Source organism: Pristiophorus japonicus, chromosome 6, assembly GCF_044704955.1.
Source record: "Pristiophorus japonicus isolate sPriJap1 chromosome 6, sPriJap1.hap1, whole genome shotgun sequence".
Lineage (NCBI taxonomy): Eukaryota > Metazoa > Chordata > Chondrichthyes > Pristiophoridae > Pristiophorus > Pristiophorus japonicus.
In genome coordinates, this window is record NC_091982.1 from 45,102,708 (window position 1) to 45,130,338 (window position 27,631).

Sequence of the window (27,631 nt, forward strand, 5' to 3'; positions counted from 1 at the left end):
TTAACAGCTTCGCCCCTGCCAACCCCTTGTCCCCCTCCCTCACCGGTCCTGCCCAGCGGGTATGGTGCAGGAGGGGCTTTACGATGGCGGGGGTGCTTCGCATCACATTCATGACCTATTTTCCACACCACAACATTTTAACGCCTGAACTCAGGCACGGGAAAGCCACCCGCACTAGAGGAGCGGGAGCCTAACATCAATGGCAAAGTCGGATGCCAGTGACATCAATCAAACATGAAAGCCATTTTAAATGCGGGCTCAACTAAGAGTTTCCCTGGTGGCAGCAAGAATCCTGGCCACAGGAAGCCCAGATAAGTGATTTTCTTCTTTCATTTTTAAAGATCCCTTGTAGGCCAGGAGGAGCAGGAGCAAAAATAATATATCCTGTTTCTTGCATGAGAACATAATAGCAGGAGCAGGCCATTCGGCCCCTCGAGCCTGCTCCGCCATTCAATAAGATCATGGCTGATCTTCGACCCCAACTCCACCTTTCCGCCCTATCCCCATACCTCTTGATATCCAAAAATCTATCGATCCCTGTGTTGAATATGCTCAACAGCTGAGCATCCACAGCCCTCTGGGGTAGAGAATTCCAAAGATTCATCACCCTCTGACTGAAGAAATTTCTCTTCATCTCAGTCCTAAATGGCCAACCCCTTATTCTGAGACTGTGACTCCTGGTTCTAGACTCCCCAGCCAGGGGAAATATCCTCCCTGCATCTACCCTGTCAAGCCCTGTAAGAATTTTGCATAACATTCTCAAAGCATACAGAGAAAAATTTCCAACTTCTCCCTTAGAAACCATTGTCCTTTCAGCTTTCTAGGTATGACTCTTGTTAGCAGCAAAACATCTATTTATTAGCCCAAATAATATTGTTTTGACACCTACTAAAGAATTCATCTCTCCTGATACTATCATAACCATGAAAATGATGAACCATTTTAAATTACAATGTCACATGTGCATGAACTGGAGAGGTCAGAATACGTAGGTTCCATCACAACTGTAGAACAACATCGCATCTCTGTTTGTGGGAAGACTGTGTCCTTATCATCAAGGGTCCCACCAGAAGTGGGGTGGGACAGGAATTCCAGCCTCTAGTCTGAACTTTCTGGGGCAGGGTTAATTATATGTTCAAGGCAAGCTCCTAATGCCAATAGTGCTCATCATTGGGTGAGTAATCAAGGGTTGCAGCAGCATTTAATTCAGTGAAGTTGCTGTCAGGGCAGGCCGCTATTCAGCCCAATGTAAAAAGTCAAGCTGTGAAAAATAATAACATGCAGGAGCAGGAAATAGAAAGAGCACAGCAAAAAATAACTTCTTAAATGTTCATACCGCATGGCTCCCCTTGTTAAAAGTCTATAAATATGAATCCATTGCAGGTGCTCTTCCCAGAAAATGGAACTTTGGCAAAAGCACATCCCACCAACCCTGTTCACTCGCTGCTACTTACACATGACAGGAAGGGCAATGGGGGGGTTGACGAAAATTTTACTGCCCATTTTCAGGAGCGTGGATTTGGTGTCAGTTCTCTCTGCAACATTTTCCTTTAAAATCTATCCATTACTACCCAAAAAAAACAGGTGGTATTTGGAAGAAAATTCCAGGCCATTCACACTAATGTTCAGCCGCACAAGTCTCAATGCGTGCCTCCCTGCATTGCATGCAAACTTTCCACACCAACCACATCAGATAACTCACTGGATCTTTGGGTGGCGCCAGTAGTAATCTTGTGATTTAATGTTGCATTTTAGAATTAAGAAATTAACAAGGCTTTTTTTTAAAAGGAATATATATAACCATGACAGAAACAGAAATCTATATTTATCACACTGCTTAATGTTAGCAGAAGAAAATATATTTGACTGAACACTGACATTTTAATATAATTTGTTATGACCCACTTTCATCCTGAACAACAGCATTCACAATGCAGATTGGCACCATCCCAGGATCAGGAGCTGCAGTGGAACAATGCCAAAAACCATCATTGGTTATGACCATGCTTATGGTAACTGCAATAGAATGGGGAGACGCCCAGGTAAAAGCAAGAACAAATAAAATCATTGTAACCAACATCACTACCAAAGAACGTCATACCATCAGGACTGTTGAAGTAGCTCAGTCCCTCCACACTGCACTGAACTTCAGAATGGTGTTGCGTATGTGGACGGATCAATGTTGCCTTGTTTATTGTATGTCAAGTTAATCATGAGAATTATTCACTAATGTTTTCAATGTGCATGTGCCTTCCAGTTCATTACATAAGTCGGGAGGTGTTCTTTTAGCAAAGTTGTACTTAGTTTGAAATATCACTTCATTCTGGAATTTCCCATCATCCAGTCTATACACGGGACCAGATGTCTTAGCACCTAATTAAATTCTAAATCAGACAACAAATTTGCAATTGAGTCCTGAGACTAGCGATGGCATTATTACATTTTTCCGTGCACAACCACATTTGACATAGCTCTTTTGTTACCTTTCTTAACAACTATGAAAAACAGAAACATTACTTGGAGGTTTATTACTAGATAAAAATAGCAAAGAACATGCCTTTAGACAAAGATATGTCAGTATTTGAAGTCATTTCCATTGTTTGTTGATCATGGTACTCTATTTCGATGAATATGATTCATTTTCATTAAATGATCACCTGTACAGAGAAATACCTAATTTTAATATGTATTATTTATATAATCAAATTTGCAGAGATATCTATCATTGAACTACAAACATACTAGCATACAAAAAAGGAAAACAGGAAAAGACCAGCTGATTCATCAAGCCTGTTCAATACGGTCATGGAGCAACTTATGCACTTCATTCCCCTATCCCACCCCCATCAGCCCAACACACAATCTCCTGGGAGAGGCAAAAAAAAAGAAAGATACCTAAACCAATTTGGGGAAAGATTCCTCTCCAACCCCTGAGAAAGTCAAACAAGTTTCAGGAGACCACCGTGACTGGGAGACACATCCCTCAATATCCCACCTACCTTCTATATGTAACGATGTTGGCCACAGTCACAAACTCATCTAGCTCCCTTTTGCAGCAAATCTGCACTCACTGCAAAAGCCAGCACCTTGTTCCATAAGTCAACAATCTCCTGACATTTAACCTAGTTTTATAGTTACATATCAGGCACACAGGTCCCCGGTCCTTCCTAAACAATTGAATCTAAATTGTCTATCCACATCATGAACTAAATCTAATCCTTTCATTATCAAATCACCTTGAAGTCTATGCTTTTCTAGAATAAAAATACCCAATTCTCTAAGTCTAATGTGGTAACTAAGGGCCTTTAAATCGGTACCAAACTAGTAGCCCTCCAGGGCCTCTATGTGAAGGGACCAAAACTCGATAGCATATTCTAAATGAAGCCTAACCCTAAAAACATAAGAAAGAGGAGCAGGAGTAGGCCATACGACCTCTCAAGCCTGCTCTGCCATTCAGTAAGATCAGAGTAAATCCTCGTACTCAACTCCACTTTCCTGCCTGATCCCCATATTCCTTAATTCCCTTAGAGGTGGAAATTTGGTCGCGCCCCTGTTGCAGCATTACTCCGGCCGGAGCGGTAAATTTTGCATCGGAAAATGGATTGCTTCCGCTGCCCCAAAATTCATCAGCTGGGCCTGCAGTTTGGAGCAGAGCGCTAAGGGAGACATTGCACACCTCTCTGCCAAGGAGGCGCCACAGTGTATCTCTAATGATCCTTTCTAGCAACTTTCCTAACCAAAGTTAATCTAATAGCTCTGCAATTTCTTGGTCTGACTTGTTGTCTTTTTAAATATTTGAACCACATGGGCCTCCCTCTTTCCATTGGAACAATTCCACATGTTAGCACACTGTTAAATATATGAGAAAGGAACTCACAGAGCAGGTCTCAATTCTTTGAGCACCCTCAGATGAAGGTCAGCAGCCTGATCCATTTGAGAGACAAGTGCCAGGCAATGACCATCTCCAACAATCCACAGTCGAACCATCTCCCGTTGACTTTCAACAGCATTACCATCACCCAGTCACCCACCATCAACATCCTGGGGGTCACCATTGACCAAAAACTTTATTGGACCAGCCATATACATACTGTGGCTACAAGAGCACATCAGAGGCTGGGTATTCTGCAATGGGTGTCTCCCCTCCTGACTCCCCAAAGCCTCTCCACCATCTGCAAGGCACAAGTCAGGAGTGTGATGGAATACTCTCCAATTACCTGGATGAGTGCAGTTCCAACAATACTCAAGATGTTCGACACCATCCAGGACAAAACATCCCGCTTGATTGACACCCCATCCACCACCTTCAACATTCACTCCCTCCACCACCCGTGTACCATGGCTGCAGTGTGTACGATCTACAAGATGCAGTGTAGCAACTCGCCATGGCTTCTTTGGTAGCACCTCCCAAACCTGCCACCTCTACCACCTAGAAGGACATGGGCAGCAGGCGCATGGGAACACCATCACCTCCATGTTCCCCTCCAAGTTACACGCCAGCTGACTTTAAAACTTTAAAATATATCGCCGTTCCTTTGCAGTCGCTGGGTCAAAATTCTGGAACTCCCTCCGTAACAGCACTGTGAGAGTATCTTCACCACATGGACTGCAGCGGTTCAAGGCGTCAGCTCACCACCACTTTCTCAAGGGCATTTAGGGATGGGCAATAAATGCTGGCCTTGCCAGTGACACCCAGAAACAGGAACAAATTTTTTTTAAATACTTTTTGTTCTAGCCAGGATTATGTCTGCAACCTCTTTGACACTTTCAACATTAAATTCATCTTAATTAAACATCTTCTTCTGTAATGAAGACTAATGCAAAGTAGCTATTTAAAACCTCTGCCATACCTTGAGAGTCCACCTGAATCTACCTGAGGATTCCTCAATGGCTCTCTAGAGTTCACGAACACTCTGACTCCTAATATAAGCCAAGAAAAATGCCTTGCTTTTGCTACCAAAGTTATCCACTATCTTCTTCACCAATGTCCTTTTGACTGCTCTGATAGCAGCTTTTATTGCCTTAAACTGAATTTGATATCTACCCCTATTCTCCTGACAAATATTTTCTTTAAATCTATAAAAGTATTTTTGCTTGACCTTGATTTAAGCTTGGCCATGACCTGTTAGCCAATATGGCTTTGTATTACCATGTGTCCTTTTCTCTCAGAATGTGCATTTTGCATTAGGATGTTTTTGAAAGTATTCCATTGTTTTTCTGTGTTGATAATGTCCCTGCGCAGTAGGGCTGTCCAATCAACCTGATTCAAGTCCTCTGCCACCTTTGTAAACCATGCTCTTTTAAAATCTCGTTCTGTCTACATTTTCAACAACTTTGGTTTGGCTGACCTAGTTGAATCTAATGATATTGTGGTCACTGAAACAAGAATAATTAAAAGATTAATCCAGATTGTATCATTGCAACTGAAAATTTCAGGAAAAGGGATGTTAATCCAAGATAATTAGGAGACAGACTATCAGTTATTAGATTAGAAATTCATTGCCATTTTGGCAGAAATAGGCCCAATGCTACCAGTTTACATTTATGATGAACACAACAGGCTAGAGATTATTGTTGGTAATATTAGTGAGTGGGTGCCTAAAGAATTCACATGACACCCTTCTAACCATGGTTTACAATGCTGCTCAGAAGACTTCCAGTTATTAACGTGTTTACAATAATGGGATAGAATTTCTGAGGAGGGCTTCTCCAAACTGGGGGCAATCCCACCTCCCATCAGCACCGACTGGGCACATTAATCCGCCTACCGCTTACTGTGCGCTCCAACTCTACAAGCTTCTCTTTGGCTAATTGCACTGACAATCAAAGATTGCCCTGCAGCAACAAAGCGACATGTCAGTGGAGGCTCAAGGAGTAGCAGATTATTCCCCGGGGTCCATCGCAGGCACGTGGCCGCTACAGGTTGCAGCGAGGATTTGAGGTTGGGGAAAGAGCTGATCAGCTGTCAGATTCGTGTGCAAGAAAACCCAGTCTGCGGGCTAAATGAAACTGTTGCATTTGACATCCCTGCTATGTAAACGGTCCTTCAGCTTACGCAGCAAAAGGATAGCGGTCAAGTCCTCCAGAGCGAGGGGACCAAATTAAAGTGTTCTGGCCTTTAAGCTATTGAGGCTGCATTTCAAAGCTCTTCCCAGATCCCAGGGGCCTGCAACCATTTAGTCAATCTTTCCGTTGATCAGTAACTGGGCAAAACCAGAGCCCAGTGCCTGTGGAATGGAAGAATTCCATTCACACAATGCTGCTGTTAGATCTCTTAATTTCCAATGAAATACGAACTCCGATTGTAGTTGTAATGTAACTTTATTCTGGCAGCAGCAAAAAGCTCTTGGCTTTAAGCCAGGCCTTTGTCCTTCCGAGGCCACATGGCCAAAATGGCTGTACTTATACCTGGTTCAATTTACAGAAAAGAACTCGCCTTGTTTGACCTTATTGGCTCAATTGATAGTCTGTTAACCTTTTAATTGGCTCGCTACCCAAGGTCCTAAAATGTCAAGTTGATTGATGACTTAATGCAATGTGGTATGTGTTTTCTCAAAAACTGCAGCCAGGCTGCAGAGCTTGAATTTTCTATCAATCCCCCCTTTGATTCTTTCACAAACTGAATCATAAAACATCAGGTATCACTGGTTAAACATTCTACAAAATAATTTCATACATGTTAACAGAGTTTCCTTCTAAAATTTGTTGATGTGTTTTGCCACATGTCCAGACTAGTAACTTCCACACAAATTTACACCAACCCGAGTTCCATCGTGGCCACAATGGAAGTCTGGGTTTAGTAGGTTAATTAACCTTATTCCAATTTAATCCAAATCAATATCTTAATTTAACCAGTAAACAACCTTCCCTTAAGCATAACATACCCCTGTGCCACGTACAGACAGTCTGCTGGGACCTCAAGGTGTCTCACCTGCGGAACAGCAGCTGCAGCCGCCTGGTTGCAACAACATTTAATCAACATAAACAAACAATATAAAAGTTAAATAATTGCAACAAATAGAATTAAACCTTCCACCAATGAAGTTCCTATTGAACCTAGCCATTCAGTGGCTCCGCTCCACAAAGTGAATGATGGGGGTTGCTTAAGTTTTTCTACCTCCTTTTGGATATGCTCCGCTAAGTGAGTAATTTCTTCGGAGCTATCTGGGATATATGTGCAACACTCAGTTCCGAGTAGGGCGCAAGTACCTCCCTTTTCAGCCAGGATGTAATCAAGGGCCAGTCTATTCTGTAGGGCTACTGTGCGGATTGCTACCATTTCTGCATTGATTTTAACTAGGGCCTCTGAGGTATCATTGGCTACCCATTCCACAACGGATGCCATGTTAATGGATTCCCTTGCCAGTCTGGCGGTCCCATACCTGGGGATCAGAATGGCAAAGAACCTCTCTGTTTCTGTGATAGCTCTCTTAGGACGGTGTAAATGTTCCGACAATGACTTTATATGATACATATATGGCACAATGTAGGCTAAATAGCAGGATCCCGTCCAATTCTGGGGCAGCCAAGGGGTAGGCATTATGGACACACAACCAATAGGTGCCATTATAGGCAATGAAGGTTAGCTGTTTCTTTGTCAGCAACACTCCGGGGCCTGTCCAGGCTTTTCCATCTGTTTTATTCAGAATCCCCGTTACGTTAAAAATTCCCACATCGGCCCAGTTTGGACGGTTCCGTGGCTTGATTATATTATAATTCCGGGAGCAGTTACTATACCCCATATTTTGGCCTCCTTTGATGTTTCTAATCAGACAGACTGATTCCCCCAGTCTTCCTATTCCCGTTGTATTAGTGATAACAAAAAATGGGGGCCGTTTGAAATTATTGTAGCACGGTTGGTATCCCCCTTCAAAGGTAGTCAGATTGTAACCTGCTGACGTCCATTTATGTGCCCAGTTTCCCGTATCCTGAAACGCCTTGCCTGTTTTGTTTTGATTAATTATCCACTCAGCCATTTCCGAGATATTCAAGGGAACTGACCTCAGGGGAATCCCTCCCTTTGAGTGAATAGGAATATGCGCGCACACCCAACAACTAGAAATGTTACCTTGTTTGGCATAAATGTATGACATATATAAAAAGGTATTTACATGTAATTCCCTTGCTACCCTACTATCTCCCTTTAGTGCAGAGGGTCGGCTAGTAAGAAGTAGGCCTATGCCTAGAATACCTACAATCAGTAATACAGTAAATTTATACATTTTGGCAAAAAGTAATTGTCCTTATTAGATTTCAGCTTCAGTTCCGGGTGATCGTTCAACGTGTGAAGCGTGGATCCAGGTTTTCTTTCTTTGGACTTTAACAGCTGCCTGGGTGGTCAATAACACTTGATAAGGTCCCTCCCACTTGGCACCCAAAGGTTCTTTATGCAACTTTTTCACATACACTCGGACTCCCGGGATGATGTTGTGTCCTCCTTCGGGTGGATTACCCCAAGCTGCCGATACCTGTTGGGAAACAGAACTAATAGCATTGGTTAGGTTCTGACAGTATGATAAAAAGTGTCACTCATTAAGTGAACATCAGCTTTCCGTAAATCGATAGTTCATGGCAGCGACATAGGTCTTTCTGTTATAATTTCAAATGGGCTTAGACCTGTAGTTCTGTTTGGGGTTGCCCTAATGCTACATAGCACTATTGGTAGTGCCTGGGGCCATGGTGTTCCTTCTTGGTGATATTTGGCAAGCTGTTGTTTCAGAGTTCGATTCATTCGCTCTACTTGTCCTGATGATTGTGGATGATAAGGACAGTGTAAATCCCATGTAATGTTCAGTAACCTACAGACTTCTTGGCAGACAGCACCTGTGAAGTGTGTTCCCTGATCTGAGTCAATGCTACTCGGGACTCCCCATCGGGGAATGTAATCCTTACACTTCAGGATGGACACTTCCTGAGGTAATTGTATGGCCTCTAGTAAGTCTCGGACTTCTTTTCCATTTCGGATAGGTGTACCAGCAGCAGTGAGGAATCCCCTTTTCCGCCATAACAGACCACAGTCGTGAGCAACTCCAAAAGCATAACGCGAATCTGTGTAGACATTAGCTGTCTGTCCTTCTGCTATTCGACATGCTTCTGACAGGGCCCGTAACTCGGCCTGTTGTGCTGACGTTCCTGAGGGTAAACATCCTTTTGCCACTACCTCATATAAGGTTGTAACTGCCCATCCTGCTTTTCTGGTACCATTGTCAACAAAGGAGGAACCATCTGTAAACAGGATGAGGTCTGGGTTGTGCAGAGGCTCCTCTGCTGCTAAGGCTGCTTCTTCTGTTTCTTTTAAAATCTCCACGCAGTCATGCTCTTCATATTCTCCCCCCTCTTTCTCCCTCGATTCTGACATCGGGAGCATAGTTGCGGGATTAACTGGGCTGGCCCAGACGATATGGAGATTAGGAGCTTCCAAAACTGCTGTCCAGTGGGTCCATCTTGCTGTTGTCACCTGAGGCACTCTTTTCAAAGACAGCAAAGCATGTACGTTGTGGGGACACTTGACAATCAGCTTTTGGTCGAGGACTAGACCCGCAGTGGTCATTACTGCTCGACATGTAGCTTCCATGGCCCTTAGGCAACTTTCCCATCTGAGTGCTACCGCATCCAGTTTTGCCGAATAATAGCCAATAGGTCTTTGCCGATCCCCATGTTCTTGTGTCAGTATAGCTGTCATATATCCTTCTTTCTCATGGCCAAACAGGGTAAATGGCTTACCACTGTCAGGGATTCCCAGAGCCGAACACAAAACCTTTTTCAAACTCAGGAAGGAATCTTGCTGTTCCTTAGTGAGGGTGATGGCTTCTTTAGAGGCACGTTTCCCCTTTAAGATATCACTCACTGGCTGAGCAAGCTGTGTGAAGGAGTCAATCCAATTTCTGTTAAAGTTACACAATCTCAAAAAAGACCTTAGTTCCTGAATAGTGGTGGGTTTTTTAGCAGCCCGAATGGCTACAGTTCTATCCTGGGTAAGTTCTCTCTTTCCTTGTGAAATCTTTTGTCCCAGGTATACAATCTCTTCTTGGGATATTTGTGCTTTGTCGATGCTGGCTTTATGTCTTTTCAGCTAAAGGTGGTCCAGCAAATCTCGTAAATCTTGTTCATGCTGTTCTTCCGTGTTTGAAGCTCGCAGGATATCGTCTACATATTGGATGACTGTGGATGACAGGGGAGGTAATTCTCGCAAATGGCTTTGTAAAGCCATGTGGAATACCGTAGGGCTGTTGTGGAAACCCTGCGGTAACCGGGTCCAAGTATACTGTTGTCCTTGGACAGTGAAAGCAAACCACTGTCGAACCTCCGGTGCCAGAGGCACCGACCAAAATCCGTTGGCCATATCTATAACCGAGAAATATTTATGTTCCGGTTTGAGGGCATTAAAAATGGTGGAGGGATCTGCGAGCAAAGGAGCTTTTTGATCAAATCACTGGTTAGCTTTCCTATAATCGACAGTCAATCTCCAAGTCTCATTAGATTTCTGTACCGGCCACACGGGGCTATTGGGAGAGCTATGCATTTTAATAAGCACCCCTTGTTTCTCCAATTGCTGAATAACCGGTAAGATTCCCACGATGGCAGTTGGACTGATGGGATACTGTTTAGTGAATGGAGGCTTGGTCCCGGTAAATGATGCAGGCTCCATCTGGAGTAGGCCACAATCGTTCTTATCTTTAGCCCATATCGGGTGTTCCTTCAATTCTTCTTTCTTCAAAGTTCTAATTGACCATGTCACCCGACCATTCTCGAAATGCAACGATGAATCTACTTGGATTAGAACGTCCATTCCCAAAAGGGGTTGATCTACTGCACCTATCCAGACCGGCGTGGTTAGTTCATGTGGACCCAGCCCTATAAGTACCGGTTTTGTCCTTTTAATTTCCATTTTATGGCCCCCAACTCCATAGGCTGTATGTGCCCTACCATCCAACGGCAAAAAGTCTCCATATTTTGGGGTAAGCATGTTAATTCCGCCCCTGTGTCTAAACGATAGTCCACATCCTTATCGCCCACACTCACAGTTATATATAGCCCATCTCCCCTCTGTTGTATTAGTGCGAGGAGGGGGGCCAAAAAATCGTTTTTTGCTATCCCAAGTAACTCCTTCTGCTGTTGTATTGTCAGTCGCTTAAATGCTTCTATGAGGTCGGTATCTTGTGACAAGCCTGGTTTGTTGGCTGAATTGTATCCCTGGCTGTGTCCTCTTCCCCGGCCGTGACCTTGCTGTTTTGCCCTGCACGTCTTGGCCCAGTGACCTTCTTTCCCACAATAATGACATTTTTCGGGTAATTTTCCTAATGACTGTTTATCGGAATCCTGGGATTTCCATCCCATAGCCTGCAGGGTTCTGCTTTAGCTCCCATATCCCGATCTAATTGGTTACATCGATCCACCAATGCTGCAAAGGTAGTTCCTCCACCTTCCCAGTCCGGTTACACTACCTTAAGCATTTTGGACAGTTCTGGCTTTAGACCTGCCACGAAAGCTGCTTTCAGGGGTCCAAACACTTGTTCATCCATTTCCTCATCCGTATTATTCATATCCGAATGTTATAGCCACGTGCATCTAAACCGCTCGTCATACTCCAGGACCTCCTCTGTTCCTTTCTGTTGGCAGGCTGCAATTTTTCCCCAGTCTCTCTTAGCTGGACTGAAGGCTTGCAGCCAGTGTTTAATCGCCTCCCACCCTGCGTCTAATTCTTGCTCATCCTGCCCCAAAGCTTCTTCTACCTTGTCGTGTAATTTTCTTCCTTGTGTTTTTGGCACCATTATGGTCAAAGTTTGCACTCCGTCCCAGGGATGAAGTTGATATATATTTCTTAAGCAGTCCAATTGGTCCCACGTTTTCACTCCCCCTTTCTTTGGATTGGGCAACTCCTTGGACCATTTATCAATTTTCTCTGGGTCTGCCGGATCATGAAATAAGTATTCTGCATACACCCTTTTCTTCGTTTTTTTGGTTCCGCCCTCATCCACAGTCTCTTCTGATTTGACTACAACTCATCTTTTTTTAAACGGGGCAAAGCGCACCCCTAATTCTTCATCCTCCGACCCTGTATCATCAGAGGATTCAGAATCCGTATCTATTCCTTGGTCGTGTCTTCGGGTTTGCGCTTTTAATTTATCCAAACATGGGTACCCTGGGAATTGACCGATACAGTTTCCTTTTCTTATTACTGTCTCTTGACCTAATGATTTTTTCCATTCTTTAATTTCACCTTTAAGATCTTTAACTTCCGCTTCTGATTTTTCAAGTTCAAATCTTTTCTGTCGCAGCTGTGTACAAACAACTTGCAATTGGTCCTTTGTACTGGTCAGTTCTCGATCATGTTGGGAACACATTATAATTTCATTCCGCTTTCGGATCTGTCCCATAACGACTAGGGACCATCTAGTTCGCTCTTTATTTTTCATATGGGTCGATTTCTCCAGACCCTTTTAATCTTGTCCAAGGACCATTGTCCTTTGGAGGTTCCGTACTTTTGTTCGATCTTAATACAGGTTTTAGATAAGTTGAATTGTTACTCTATGTATTCTTTCAACTGTTGGAGGATTTCATCTATCGAAACCTCAGCTGGTGCCCGCCCGCCTTTAACAGTTGTAGGCAATTCTTTGCTCTTATCTCCTGTTGCCATAATACTGATTTCTTTACTGGGGTCTCGAGTCGTAGGCTTTCCAGCCGATCAGTGGGTCGGTGATTAATTAATTAACACACCGCCGAAGTTAGACGTATATGGGACCTCGAGCTGACTACCAACCGGAGGGTTCGCAAACCGGAGGCTTTCGGAATCGCATAGAAGGAGAGGCGAATTTAGACTTTTGACCGAGGACTTTTATAAAGAGGAGTCCTTACCTCAGTATGTAGGTCAGTTGTGCAAAATTCAGTTTCTTCCCTCAGCGATCGTGTTCGTGACACCAAAATTGTTCGATCTCTTAATTTCCAATGAAATACGAACTCCGATTGTAGTTTTAATGTAACTTTATTCTGGCAGTAGCAACAAGCTCTTGGCTTTAAGCCAGGCCTTTGTCCTTCTGAGACCACATGGCCAAAATGGCTGTACTTATACTTGGTTCAATTTACAGAAAAGAACTCGCCTTCTTTGACCTTATTGGCTCAAGTGATAGTCTGTTAACCTTTTAATTGGCTCGCTACCCAAGGTCCTCAAATGTCAAGTTGATTGATGACTTAATGCAATGTGGTCTGTGTTTTCTCAAAAACTGCAGCCAGGCTGCAGAGCTTGAATTCTCTATCAGCTGCTGTCTCTGGGGACAACGATCCATGTATGGCAGCCTGACAAATCCCTCAGTTGCCTACACATTTGGCAGAAAGGAAAATGGAAAAACCTGTCCAGGCAGCAGCATCAGGGAAACAACCTAAAGTGTGTCCATCCCAGGACTCAGTTGCCATAAGACAAGGATCAGCTCAGTCCCATTGTTGTAGTCAACAGTCAGCTATCTCAAGGATCCATGACCCTCAGATAGCACCTCGGAGAAGTACCAGATTAAGGTGTATAAATATGTGGGGGGCCTAAATAGAGTAGATAGGAAGGACCTATTTCCCTTAGCAGAGGAGTAAATAACCAGGGAGCATAGATTTAAAGTAGTTGGGTAGAAGGATTAGAGGGGAGATCAGGAAACATTTGTTCACCCAGAGGGTGGTGAGGGTCGAGAACTCACTGCCTGAAAGGGTGGTAGAGGCAGAAACCTTCGTCACATTTAAAAAGTACTTGGATGTGCACTTAAAGAACCGTGACCTACAGGGCTACGGACCTAGTGCTGGAAGGTGGGATTAGGCTGGGTGTCTCTTTTTCGAGCAGCATGGACACGATGGGCCAAACGGCCTCCTTCTGTGTCGTAATTTTTCTATGATTCTATGATTAAGGTTAAGACTCAAAACATCATGCAATGGCACCAGGGAAGAAGCACTGTGATAGTAAACAGTAGGGAAAAAGTATTCCCTCTGGCGAGTGGGTCAATAACCAGAGGTCATAGATTCAAAATCATTGGCAAAAGGTCTAGAGGGGAGATGGGGAGAATTCTTTCACTCGGAGAGTTGTCGGCACCTGGAACGCTCTCCCTGAAAAGCTGATTCCATCAATAATTAAAAAAATGAGTTGGACAGGTTCTTGAGGATGAGGAACTTACAAGGTTACTGACAAAAAGCAGGATGTGGGACTAAGCACAACTGCTCTTTCATAGAGACAGCACAGGCATGATGGGCCAAATGGCCGCCTTCTGTGCTGTAATTTTATATGATTGTATCGTCAGCTGATGTTCCTTAGCCCCCGCTTCCTCTTTGGCTGATCATGCTGGTCTGGTTGATGGATGAATGGACCTGAATTGCCTTCCTCTTTTGCACTTTCCATAACAAGGCTTCCTGAGTTTGAAAATGTGTGACACATACAACACACGATCAGAGAGATTTGAGCCAGACTATATTACAGAGAACCAACCCTTCCCCCCCGCCCCAAACAATTTGGGCACCTGAATCAAGCCTATATTCCTAGAGTATGTTTTGTATTGAGAATCTGCTGCAGCATGGGTGTCATTGTACCGTGGCTCTGCTGCTGTTGCGGGTTGCACAGGTGTTCTCAGCCAAAGTTGCAAAGAGTTAGGGGAGAAATTGGCCTCCTTTGTGCCTTCCGTTAGTGCCTCCGAGGGGTGTTACCGGCACTACGACTGTGCGCGGCAAGAGTACCGTCGCCCACGAACTTGCATCAGATGTTTGCGGCGGCGTTAGCCCCCGAGCTCCACGGTTTCCTGCGCCCCGGAGATCGTGACGTCATCCGGCTGCGCAGTGCCCAGTAGCGCCCTGGATGCGAACTTCGGCAGGTAGCACAACTCACCAAGAGCTTCCCTTCCAAGGCACAGCTTCCTCAAGCAGTCGCAGATATGAGTGCGAGGTTCAGCACACTCTGGATGAGGGGAGAGGGTGTATTAACAAAAGGGTCTTATCTACCTTTGATGATGTCTGTTGAGCCTGACCTGCAGTGTTCCTCCTCATCTTCTTCCACCAGATAACTCAAAACAGTAGAATTGCTGCATCCTTTAAACTGGATGAGGCTTGACATTTAGCAGGTAGAGACAATTATTTCTAAAAACAGTAGGATGAAGTCAGAATCAATAAATCAGAAACAAAACAAAATTGAGACTTGAAACAGAAACAACAGGTAACCTGCTTCTATCCCTCTATGTAAAGAAAAACCTTGCATTGGCTTTCACATCCTCAGGACATCCCAAAGCAATTAAAAGTAAATGAATTGAAATCTGCAGCGTAGACACTGTTGGTTTGTCGGTAACTATGGCAGCCCATATGTGCACAGCTCATTCAAACAGCAATGAGATAACTGTCCAGTTAATCTGACTTTGAGATGTTGACTGAAGCAGAGCTGTTCGTATGGAAGTAAAGGTTCCCGTAGTATTGAAGTTTTTATGCCAGCAGAATAAACCAAGCGATCCTGGGAGACATCTGCACATTGGGCAGTCTGCTGCATCAAGCAAATGGCAAGTGTTAATTTGCAAGCAGCAAAAGCTTCATCACTTTCCATGTGGAAAGGAGTCATTAGCTGGCTAAGGCATAAAGCTGGCAAGGTCACATTGAGTACAAGACATCAAAGATGGCACACGTGTGGGCATGAAGGTTCCTCGCATCAACACCATAGCCAATATGAACGCAAAGCTCCTTAAATTCTAGGAGTCACATTTCACTAGCAGTACTGCGAGGGAGTAGAACTCCTGTCTGCCCATTGAATCCGCTGTAAACCCAGTCTCAAATTGCAGGCATGTGGTCATTTAAACATTGAGGACCTTAGGGGCATCCACTCCGTTCTGCCGGGAGGAATATCAGAGAAGTGCCAATGTGGAGCTAAGGCCCAGGAAGGGCTGAAGAGCCACCACATTAAAATTTGTACATTGCTTCTTAGGGAGCATCCGGGCATTTTTAGAGAGGCAATCAATTCCCTCTGTACAGTTATCCCACCCCCTTCTTCCTTCCCTATTATTTCTGATTATGTTATAACCTATCAATATTTAGCTGCCAGTCCTGGTCTTTATGTAGCCATTTTTCAGGTATTCCTACTGTTATATATGTAAACTTGTATTTACTCTATACAGCGACCAGAGGGCTCATCCCCTGGAGTCCCAAGGGATCCCATAATCCCTTGGGAGCACAGGTATTTAAGGAGGCTTCACAGGTTGGAGAGGCACTCTGGAAACCTGCAAAAAAAGACTAAGGTCACACTTTACTTTGAGCTCACAGTGTTCAATCTGACTCTTTCTCCATACATTACAACTGGCGACAAGATACAGCTAGCGAACCCAAAGATGCAGAGAACAGTGGGCATCCTGGAGAAATTCTCGGAGGGAGATGATTGGGAAACTTTTGTGGAACGACTCGACCAATACTTCGTGGCCAACGAACTAGATGGGCAAGAGAGCACTGCCAAACGAAGAGCGATCCTCCTCACCGTCTGTGTGGCACCAACGTATGGCCTCATGAAGAATCTGCTCATTCCAGCAACCCACGGAGAAATCATGTGACGATTTGTGCACACTGGTCCTAGAGTATTTGAACCCGAAGGAAAACGTTCTGATGGCGAGGTAGCGGTTTTACACCTACAAAAGGTCTGAAGGCCAGGAAATGGTGAGTTATGTCATTGAGCTAAGACACCTACAGGACATTGCAATTTGAAGGACATTTGGAGCACATGCTCAGAGACTTTTTCGTACTTGTCATTGGCAATGAAACCATACTTCGCAAACTTTTGACTGTAGAGACCCCAACCTTGAGTAAAGCCATAGCAATAACCCAGGCATTCATTGCCACCAGTGACAATATGAAGCAAATCTCTCAGCACACAAGTGCTGTTACAAGTACTGTGAACAAAGTGATGTTGTTTTCGAATCATAAAGTACAGTGCAGGTCACACATATCTGCAGCTACATGTTCGTAAATGTTTCAGAGTCCACCATCAAGGGTGATGAATGCAAGGCCATTAACACCTTGTTGGCGCTGCGGGCGTGATCATCGTTGCCATTCATGCTGATTCAAAGAGTACATTTGAAAGGGCTGTGGAACAATGGAACACCTCCATCGAGCGTGCAGGCAAGCTGCAAAACCTGTTAAACCTGCAAACTACTATGTTGCAAAGGAGGACAGATCCACGGAGGATCACGATGAACCAGAGCCTCAGATCAAGGAGGCAGAGGTAAATGGGGTGCACACATTCACCACGAATTGTCCCCCGATAATGCTGAATGATGAACTAAATGGACTCCCCGGTGTCAATGGAGCTGGACACGGGCGCGAGCCAGTCCATCATGGGCGAAAAGACTTTCGTAAGGTTGTGGTGCAACAAGGCCTCAAGGCTAGTCTTAACTCCAGTTCGCATGAAACTAAGAACTTACACGAAAGAACTAATTCCTGTAATCGGCAGTGCTACCGTAAAGGTCTCCTACGATGGAGCGGTGCAGAAGCTACCACTCTGGGTAGTACCGGGCGATGCACGGCAGGAGCTGGCTGGGAAAGATACACTGGAACTGGGACGACGTCCGAGTGCTATCGCCCGCTGACGACACTTCGTGTGCCCAGATCTTAAACAAATTTCCTTCGCTGTTCGAACCAGGCATCAGGAAATTCCAAGGAGCAAAAGTACAGATATACCTAATTCCGGGGGTGTGATCCATCCATCACAAGGCGAGAGCAGTACCGTACATGATGAGAGAAAGGGTAGAGATCGGGCTAGACAGGCTGCAAAGAGAGGGCATAATTTCCCCGATCGAGTTCAACGAGTGGGCCAGTCTTATCGTCCCAGTCCTCAAGGGAGACAGCACCGTCAGAATCTGTGGCGATTACAAAGAACCTGCAGGACCAATACCCACTACCAAAGGCCGACGACGGGAGGAAAGATGTTCATGAAGCTGGATCTGACTTCAGCCTGCATGACGCAGGAATGCAGGAATCATCGAAGGCCCGCACCTGCATCAACACGCACAAAGGTCTTTTTGTTTATAGCAGATGCCTGTTTGGAATCCGATCGGTGGCGGCGATATTCCAGAGAAACATGGAAAGCTTACTGAAGTCGGTCCCGCACACTGTGATCTTCCAGGACGACATCCTGATTACAGGTTGGAACACAGTTGAGCATCTGCAACACCTGGAGGAGGTTCTTAGTCGACTTAACCGCGTGGGGCTCAAGTTAAAATGCTCGAAGTGCATTTTCCTGGCGCCTGAAGTGGAGTTCCTGGGAAGGAGGATTGCGGCAGACGGCAACCAACGCGAAAGTGGAGGCAATCAAGAACGTACCAAGGCCACAGAACATGATGGAGCTGCGGTCGTTTCTGGGACTCCTGAACTACTTTGGTAACTTCTTACTGGGTCTCAGCACGCTGTTAGAACCACTACATGTCTTACTACAAAAAGGGGACGAATGGGTTTTGGGCAAAAGCCAAGAAAATGCCTTTGTAAAAGCGAGGAAATTGTTATGCTCAAACAAATTGCTTGTGTTGTATGATCCATGTAAGCGTTTGGTACTAGCATGTGATGCATCGTCATATGGCGTCGGGTGTGTATTGCAACAAGCTAATGATTTTGGGAAACTGCGACCGGTTGCTTATGCATCCAGGAGTCTGTCCAAGGCTGAGAGAGCCTACAGCATGATTGAGAAAGAAGCATTAGCGTGTGTCTATGGGGTAAAGAAAATGCATCAATAACTGTTGGGTTAAAATTCAAATTGGAAACTGACCATAAGCTACTTACATTCCTGTTCTACGAGAGAAAAGGGATAAATACCAATGCATCGGCCCGCATCCAGAGATGGGCGCTCACGTTGTCCGTATACAACTACGCCATCCGCCACAGGCCAGGCGCAGAAAACTGCACCGATGCTCTCAGTAGGCTGCCATTGCACACCACGGGGTTGGAAATGGCACAGCCCGCAAATCTAGCCATGGTTATGGAAGCATTTGTGAGTGAGCAATCATCCATCACTGCCCGGCAGATCAAAACCTGGACAAGCCAGAACCCCTTATTATCTCTAGTCAAAAGCTGTGTGCTTCACGGGAGCTGGTCCAGTGTCCCAGTGGAAATGCAAGAAGAGATAAAGCCGTTCCAGCGGCATAAAGATGAAATGTCTATACAGGCAGACTGCCTTCTGTGGGGCAATTGAATAGTGGTCCCCAAGAAGGGCAGAGACACCTTCATCAATGACCTCCACAGTACCCACCCAGGCATCGTAATGATGAAAGCAATAGCCAGATCCCAGATCCCATGGCCCGGTATCAATGTGGACTTAGAGTCCTGCGTTCACAGATGTAATACATGTTCGCAGTTAAGCAATGCACCCAGGGAGGCGCCGCTAAGTTTATGGTCTTGGCCCTCCAAACCGTGGTCTAGGGTACACATCGACTATGCAGGCCCGTTCTTGGGCAAAATGTTCCTTGTGGTCGAAGATGCGTACTCCAAGTGGATTGAATGTGAGATAATGTCGGCTAACACGTCCGCTGCCACTACTGAAAGCCTGCGAGCCATGTTTGCCACACACGGCCTACCCGATGTCCTGGTGAGCGACAACAAGCCATGTTTTACCAGTGCTGAGTTCAAAGAATTCATGACCCGTAACGGGATCAAACATGTCACATCTGCCCTGTTTAAACCAGCGTCCAATGGTCAGGCAGAGAGAGCAGTGCAAACCATCAAGCAAGGCTTGAAGAGGGTAACTGAAGGCTCACTGCAGACTCACCTATCCTGAGTCTTGCTACTGCATGAGAACCCACTCACTCACTGGGATCCCACCTGCTGAACTGCTCATGAAAAGAGCACTTAAGACAAGGCTCTCGTTAGTTCACCCTGGTCTACATGAACAGGTAGAGAGCAGACGGCTTCAACAAAGTGCATACCATGATAACGCAAATGTGTCACACGAGATTGAAATCAATGATCCTGCATTTGTATTAAATTATGGACAAGGTCCCAAGTGGCTTCCCAACACTGTCATGGCCAAAGAGGGGATCAGGGTGTTTCGGGTCAAACTTTCAAATGGACTCATTCACCGGAAACACTTGGACAAAATTAAACTCAGATTCAGACTACCCTGAGCAACCCACCTTGGACCCTACCTTTTTTGATCCCCCAACATACACCCCAGTGGTAACCGGCATCACGGTTGACCACGAAGCAGAACCTATCATCCACAGCAGTCCTGCAGGGCCCAACACACCAGGCAGCCCAGCAAGGCCAGCTGCACAGCAGCCCAGCAAGGGCTGAACAAATGATTCAACAACACCAGCTTTCACACTGAGATAGTCAACCAGGGCAAGAAGGGCCCCAGATTGACTCACATTGTAAATAGTTACACTATTGACTTTGGGAGGGAGTATTATATATGTAAACTTGTATTTACTCTATACAGCCACCAGAGGGCTCATCCCCTGGAGTCCCAAGGGATCCCATAATCCCTTGGGAGCACAGGTATTTAAGGAGGCTTCACAGTTTGGAGAGGCACTCTGGAGACCTGCAATAAAAGACGAAGGTCACACTTTACTTTGAGCTCACAGTGTTCAATCTGACTCTTTCTCCATAACATTAGAACTACTACATCTGTTTCCTCGCTATTGGTTATTGCCTCCAGTACCCCTGTTTTATTTTTGTTGCTGTATACATTCATATACAGGCAGTATAATTCACCTTTAAAATTGTTCTTTTTACTTTATTTTTAATATTCCTTTTTATACTTCTGTTTCATAACTGTATTTGTTCCCTGACCGATTATGTTAAACTTGTTGCTTATCTTAATCTGATCTTTATTCTCATTTCCTGTTTCAATAATTTGTTAAGACTTGTGTTATTGTCACCAGATCCCTCCTCATCTCCCCCCACCCCCATTTTACTAGTTTAAAGTTCTATTGACAGCTCTATCTATCCTTTTCATTAAGACACATGACCCACTCAGGTTCAACTGGAGCCCCTCCCAACGGTACAGCTCCTTCCTGTCCCAGTACTGGTGCCAGTGTCCCATGAAATGGAACCCCTCTTTCCCATACTAGTCTTTAAGCCACACATTCACCTTCCTATCAGAAATTAGCATATTTTTGGGTAGTAACCCTGAGGTTACCACCCGTGAGGTCCTATTTAAAAAAAAAATTAATTCCTAACTTCTGATATTCTCTTAGAAAGACTTCTTCCCTTTTCTTTCATATGTCATTAGTCTCAATATGAAGCACAATAACTGTATCTTCTGTCTCCCTTTCCAAGTTCCTTTTTAGTTGCGCCGATAACCTTTACCTTTGCACCTGGTAGGCAGTACACCTTTCTGGGCTCTCAGTCGTGACTACAGAGGATGCTATCTATCCCCCTAATTACTGAATCCCCTTTGACTACAACCTTTCTAATATGCTGTTCCCCGCCACCCCCCCCCCCCCTCCACCTCTCCGCCCCACCTTCCCCACTTTGGACTGCCTCCTGCTCCACGTGCCATGGTTAGCATTCTGGCTGTCCACGACACAGCCTGCATCCTTATCCTCACAGGTAGCAATCATTGTACCTGTTGGATATGACTAGTGTCTGCGGGACTTCCTGCTCTATATCCCCTTGGTTCCCGTTACCCTGCTGACTAACAGTCACACTCTCCCCTTTCTGTACCTGTGCTTTCCTCTGAGGTGTGGCTGCACTCTGGAGAAAACTTCAGTTGGATGCCATCTTTTGGATGCGACTTTAAACCGAGGTCCCATTTGTTCTCTCAGGTGAATGTAAAAGATCCCTTGGCACTATTCGAAGAAGAGCAGAGGTCCTCGACAATATTTATTTCACAACCAACGTCACTAAAATGCTATCGAATTATGTATCTCATTGCTCTTTGTGGGATCTTGCAGTTACAATACCGTGTCTAGTTTCAGTCTTCTCACATGGTGGGTGGTATTGAATCTTTGAAAAGGGTGTAGAGGAGGGCTGCAAGATTAATTCCCAGTATAAAACATCTTAGTTACCAAAATAGGATAAAATAGTTTGGTTCGCTTTACTTTAGAGATGTGCAAACTTAGGGTGAGTTGATTGAAGTTTATAAGATGACGAAGGGAATGTGTTTGTGTAAACAGTTTGTTTCAGCTAAATGGGTTAGGGAGGACCTGGGGTCACAATCTCAAGTTATATAAAGACAGAACTAGGTTAGATGTTAGAAGGTGCCAGCTTCTTCTCAGAGGCCTTGATCTTGAGGGGTCTGGGTGCACACACTTATATCCATTTGCTTTGTGCGCCCCTGCCTTTATACCACCCCCCAAAAGGAGATCCAGGAAATGTGATGATGTTGCTCCAATCTCATTTCCATACTATCTGTATGGGTGAAAGTGCACCACCTCCCTTGATCAATTCCCAGAATTGTAAACATTGCCCTAAGGGGCCGTAAACATGTGTCACGGACATCCATCTTTTTTCCCTCTGCTTTGCACCCAGGTAATAAGCTGACCTGGGTTTGTAGGTAGCACATGTATGTATTTTTAATTGATATTTTTAATGATTTTTTTTGTATTCATCAGGGCAAGGGATATTAGTCCTGAGAAATTGAATGCTTTAGTTTAGCCACACAGCATCAGCAGCAAACAGATATAGACATGGATTAGATGTCAGGTAAAGCCTTAATCTCAAATTCAAAACAATGCCATCTGCTACACTAGTGAGTTTTTCATTTCATGTGCATAGAATAACCTGCAAACTCATGTCCCCATCAAATTCTCTAAAAGGCATTTTCAAAGTAAAGACATCAAATGACTTATTTGGCCAACTATATATTAGTGGCCCTGCCTCTCCTGACTCACCACTGACAGCACAGTGATGCTTTGCAAAGAGAAACCTTGTACATTTCGATCTCACAAAACATCCAGTTCCATCAGCACATATACAGCAAACTTCAAGCAGTGCAGAAGGCTCAGGACACAGAGAGCCCAAGCAGTGCACAAAGTTCTAGTACATACATTCAACAGGGCAATTATATCATTGGATTCCCGCCCCCCCCACCCCCCACCCAAGGCAACAAATCAATTCAGTGTTACAAAATGAATTGGACAGTTGTGTTTCTCAGTACCGGTTATCTTGAACTCAAACGTACTGAGGCTCTATTTATAATTGAAAGAAGGAGTGCTTCAAAACATTCATCTTGCTGTGTAACAATATCTATTGTAGAAAAAATACCGATCTTCCATTGTTGGATAAGGAATGTACCTGCCTGACTCTTGCCTGCAGCTGGGATTTTCTTCTTTAGTGGCTATGCTGTTGTATGTGTGGCAGGGTTGGAATTCTACCTGGCGCACAATCAGACTGCTCACTTGCCAAATTTCCTGGGATCAGACTGATTTTAAATTGTTGCTAGGCTCTTCGAAGGATTTCACCTACATTGAGAAGCCCCTCGTGGGGCAAGGTGGTCCAGGTAATTCATGCTATTGCAGGACTCTGGTGCCTGCAGCAGCTAAAAGGGGATATCCTCCTCCAGGGAAAAGCATTGAGAAGGTGAATTGCCCCTTTTTATAGCACCTCCGGGGGAGGAGGGGTGCTGATGGGGCGCAAGGCAGTTTTCGCCCGGGAGAGAGGGTGTAACCGTCTCCTCGGAAATTGCCCCGAGGTTTAGGAGAAGCTGAGCCCTCACCGCCCCATGCCGATCCCTTAGCGCCCCGCGGGAGAAATTGTCCCGCAGGCCGTGAGGCTGGCGGACATCTGCTCTAGGGCGCAGTTTAAAGGGGAGGCATGAAGCGTACCAGACCGCCATCTTTGTTGGTCCCTAGCGTGGACTAGGCTGCCATCTTTGTTGGTCCTTAGCATGGGCCAGGCAACCATCGTGCAGCCTGGCACTCCATCTTGGGTAGCGGGCTGTCGGCCCGGTCTCACGCATCCTTGGTGGCCTAGTGGAGGCCACTAAAGGGCCGTGCAGAGTGCACAGCGGCCTTCCCCTTTAATGGAAGGGGAGGGGCCGTTGGTTACTGCCCCTAATCGGGGTGTGAGGGAATTTCGCCACCCTAGTCTCTGTTAGAACCAGCTGGGAGTGCCAATAGGAGATTGTGAATCCGTTGCCCCACAATTGACTATGTCTGCTGTACGGGCTTTTCCATTTGTAAAAGGTCTCTGCTGGCCACAGCACCATTGGACAGCTGAGGGGATTTTCTACTGCTATCCTGCACATAAATGCACAGGGCGGCGACAGAAAGGGGGTGAGGCCTACCGAGCACTTCATTCCTGTCCCAAGCTCAATTTCCTGCCCCCTCCCGCTGGGAAGGCCGCCAGCCATCCCTTATCTGCCTGCTGTGTGTAAATGCTGGTGGGGGGGTATTTGGGGGCCCAGAATCGTAGCTCCTTTACCTCCTTACCACAACCTCTCTGTCACTCTCCGGAGACCACTAGGAGAAAGGTGATGATAGGCTCTGGGGCAGCAGCAATAAGTCCCCAACGTCCTTCAGTGGAGGGAGAGAGTCTTAGTAGTGGCCTCAATTTGCTCCATAGCAGCCCAAGGCACTTGGGCTTTTAGAAAAGCAAAATACTGCGGATGCTGGAATCTGAAATAAAAACAGAGAATGCTGGAAATCTCAGCGGGTGTCCTCCACCACTCTCTCAGGCAGAGCATTCCAGATCCTAACTACTTGCTGCGTAAAAAAGTTTCTTCTGCCAATCACCTTAAATATGTATCCTCTGGTTCTCGACCCTTCCGCCAATGGGAACAGTTTCTTTCAATCTAAACCCCTCCTGATTTTGAACACCTCTATTAAATCTCCTCTCAACCTTCTCTGCTCCAAGGAGAACCCCAGCTTCTCCAGTCTATCCACTTAACTGAAGTGACTGCAGAAACCCTAGAGGACTAGAGAAAGTGCATGGATGAAATTAAAACAGAAATTAGGAAAGCAAAGAGAGACCATGAAAAAATGTTGCCAATTAAAATCAGGAAAACCCAAACATGTTTTATAAATACATCAAGAGCAAGAGGATAACTAAAGAAACAGTAGGGCCTATTAGAGATTATAAAGGTAATCTGTGTGTGGAGGTGGAAGATATGGGTATGGTTCTTAATGAATACTTTGCGGCTGTTTTCACAAAAGAGAGGGATGATGCAGACATTGCAAACTGGGAGGAGTGCGAAATATTAGATAAAATAAACATAGTGAGAGAGGAAGTATTAAGGGGTTTAGCAGCTTTGAAAGAGGATAAATTCCCAGGCCCAGATGAAAAGTATCCCAGGCTATTAAGAGAATTAAATGAGAAAATAGCAGAGGCTCTGACCATCATTTTCCAATCCTCTCTGGATACAGGTGTGGTCCGGAGGACTGGAGGATTGCTAACGTTGTAACTTTATTTAAAAAGGGAGGAAGGGATAGACTGTATTTACAGGCTAGTCAGCCAAACCTCGATGATGGGAAAATTATTGGAAAAAATTCTGAGGGACAGGATAAATCTTCATTAAGAAAGACATGTATTAATCAAGGACAATCAGCATGGATTTGTGAAATGAAAATCGTGTCTGATTAATTTGATTGATTTTTTGAGGAGGTAACAAGAAAGGTCGATGAGGGCAGTGCGTATGATATGGGCATGGATTTTAGCAAGGCTTTGAATAAGGTCACACATGGCAGACTGGTCACGAAAGTAAAAGCTCATGGGATCCAGGGCAAAGTGGCAAGTTGGATCCAAAATTGGCTCAGAGGCAGGAAGCAAAGGGTAATGGTTGATGGGTGTTTTTGTGACGAGAAGACTATTTCCAGTGGGGTTCCGCAGGGCTCAGTACTAGGTCCCTTGTTTTTTGTGTTATATATCAATGATTCAGACTTGAACGTAGGGGATGTGATTAAGAAGTTTGCTGTGATACAAAAATTGGCTGTGTGGTTGATAATGAAGAAGAAAGCTGTAGACTGCAGGAAGATATCAATCAACTGGTGAGGTGGGCAGAACAGTGGTAAATGGAATTCAACAGGAGAAGTGTGAGGCAATGCATTTGAGGAGGGCTAACAAGGCAAGGTAATAGACATTAAATGGTAGGACACTGAGAAGTGTAGAGGAACAAAGGGACCTTGGAGTGCATGTCCACAGATCCCTGAAGGTCGCAGGCCAGGTAGACGAGGGGGTTAAGAAGGCATACGGAATACTTGTCTTTATTAGCCGAGGCATAGAATACAAAAACATGGAGGTTATGCTTGAACTTTGTAAAACACTGGTTAGGCCATAGCTAGAGTACTGCGTGCAGTTCTGGTCACCGCATTACAGGAAAGATGTGATTGTACTAGAGAGGAGATTTATGAGGATGTTGCCTGGACTGGAGAATTTTGGCTATAAGGAAAGATTGGATAGGCTGGGTTTTTTTTCTTTGGAACAGAGGAGGCTGAGGGGAGACCTAATTGAGGTGTATTAAATTATGAGGGGTCTTGATAGAGTGGATTGGAAGGACATATTTCCTTTAGCAGAGAGATCAACACCCAGGGGGCATAGATTTAAAGTAATTGGTTCGAGGCTTAGAGGGGATTTGAGGGGAAATGTTTTCACCCAGAGAGTGGTGAGGGTCTGGAATTCACTGCCTGAAAGGGTGGTAGAAGCAGAAACCCTCACCACATTTAAAATGTACTTGGATGTGCACTTGGAGTGCCACAACCAACAAGGCTACGGACCAAGAGCTGAAAAATGGGATTAGGCTGGATAGTGCATTGTCGGCCAGCGCGGACACGATGAGCCAAAATGGCCTCCTTCTGTGCTGTAAATTTCTATGATTCTATGAAGTCTCTCATCCCTGTAACCATTCTTGTAAATCTTATCTGCACCCTCTCCAAGGCCTTCACATCCTTCCTGAAGTACAGTGTCCAGAATTAGACACAATACTCCAGTTGAGGCCAAACCAGTGTTTTATAAAGGTTCATCATAAATTCTTTGCTTTTGTACTCTATACCTCTATTTATGAAGCCCAGGATTCCGTATGCTTTTTCAATCGCTTTCTCAACCTGCCCTGTCACCTTCAACAATTTGTGCACATATATCCCCAGGTCTCTCTGTTCATGCATTCCCTTTAGAATTGTAACCTTTAGTTTATATTGCATCAGTTCGTTAAATTTCATCTGCCACGTGTCCGCCCATTCCACCAGCCTGGCTATGTCCTCTTGAAGTCTATCACTATCCTCCTCACTGTTCACTATACTTCCAAGTCATCTGCAATTTTGAAATTGTGTCCTGTCTAAATCATTAATATATATCAAGAAAAGCAATGGTCCCAGTACCGACCTCTGGGGAACAGCACTGTATACCTTCCCCCAGTCCGAAAAACAACCGTTCACCACTACTCTCTGTTTCCTGTCACTTAGCCAATTTCATACCCATGCTACCACTGTCCCTTTTATTCCATGGGCTTCAACTTTGCTGGCAAGCCTATGATGTGAAACTTTATCAAACGACTTTTGGAAGTGCATGTACACCACATCAACCTCATTGCCCTCATCAACCCTCTCTGTTACCGCATCAAAAACCTCAATCAAGTTAGTTAAACACGATTTGACTTTAACAGATCTGTGGTGGCTTTCCTTAATTAATCCATACTTGTCCAAGTGACTGTTAATTTTGTCCCTGATTATCATTTCTAAAAACTTCCCCACTACTGATGTTAACCAAACCATGTCCTCTTTAA